General features: G+C 44.1%; 1 long non-coding RNA gene across 1 annotated transcript in view; it reads right to left on the reverse strand.

The window, feature by feature from the left end:
* Positions 1–516, reverse strand: part of LOC118171125 — a 1308-nt gene extending 792 nt beyond the window's left edge. Inside the window, exon 1 of the long non-coding RNA XR_004753049.1 lies at positions 144–516. This is a non-coding gene — a long non-coding RNA (uncharacterized LOC118171125). The remainder of the gene's footprint in view (positions 1–143) is intronic.
* Between the last annotated feature and the right edge of the window lie 221 nt (positions 517–737).

Genomic DNA, 737 nt, shown 5'->3' on the forward strand with positions numbered 1-737 from the left:
AAAAAAAAAAAAAAAAAAAAAAAAAAAAAAAAAAAAAAGCGCCTTTGCCACACAGGCAGCAACACAAGCTTTAAAAAGGAAAAGCTAAAAACAGACCCAGAACTAAGTTGTGCATGTTTGAACTATGCAACACATGGTCTCACCCCCTCGTTCCACTGCTTTCAAGTGTGACCCTTAAGTTAAATACGCCATGGCTATCCCCACATACACCACGCTTTATGTGGTACTCCTGTGAAGATTCAGGACCAGCTGGAGGAGTAACAGGAGATCGGTCACTGGATTACTCTGGCCTTGACCTTGTCTCCACTGAAAGCAACAAAGCTTTTGCTGTTCACTCCCATGGATGGACTGTTTCTTGGACATATAACATACAAACTACTATTTCTTCTTAGATGAAGTGCCAGATCCTATTACTTAAGGAAATTCACCCACTGTTCCACCAAATCCGACAGCTTTTGTCACTTCTCAGTCCGATCAGAAAACACGGTTTTTAAAGTTTTAAACACAGTTCCGGAGAGCTGAACCGCCTTTGAGACAAACCCCGTCGTGGTTACATTATCTCGTTTCGCTGAAGAAGGGGCGCTTGCTGGAAGCAGGCTTGCTGACATGCTGGCTCTGTCCCTAGCCGTGACGGACTTGCCGAAAGGAACAGAACTTGTATAAACTGACAGCCAGTTGCATAACTCCCGTGCACTGCTCTTCATGCTATTTCCAAGAGATAACGTGAACGGGAGATG

Source organism: Oxyura jamaicensis, chromosome 8 (assembly GCF_011077185.1).
Source record: "Oxyura jamaicensis isolate SHBP4307 breed ruddy duck chromosome 8, BPBGC_Ojam_1.0, whole genome shotgun sequence".
Taxonomy (NCBI): domain Eukaryota; kingdom Metazoa; phylum Chordata; class Aves; order Anseriformes; family Anatidae; genus Oxyura; species Oxyura jamaicensis.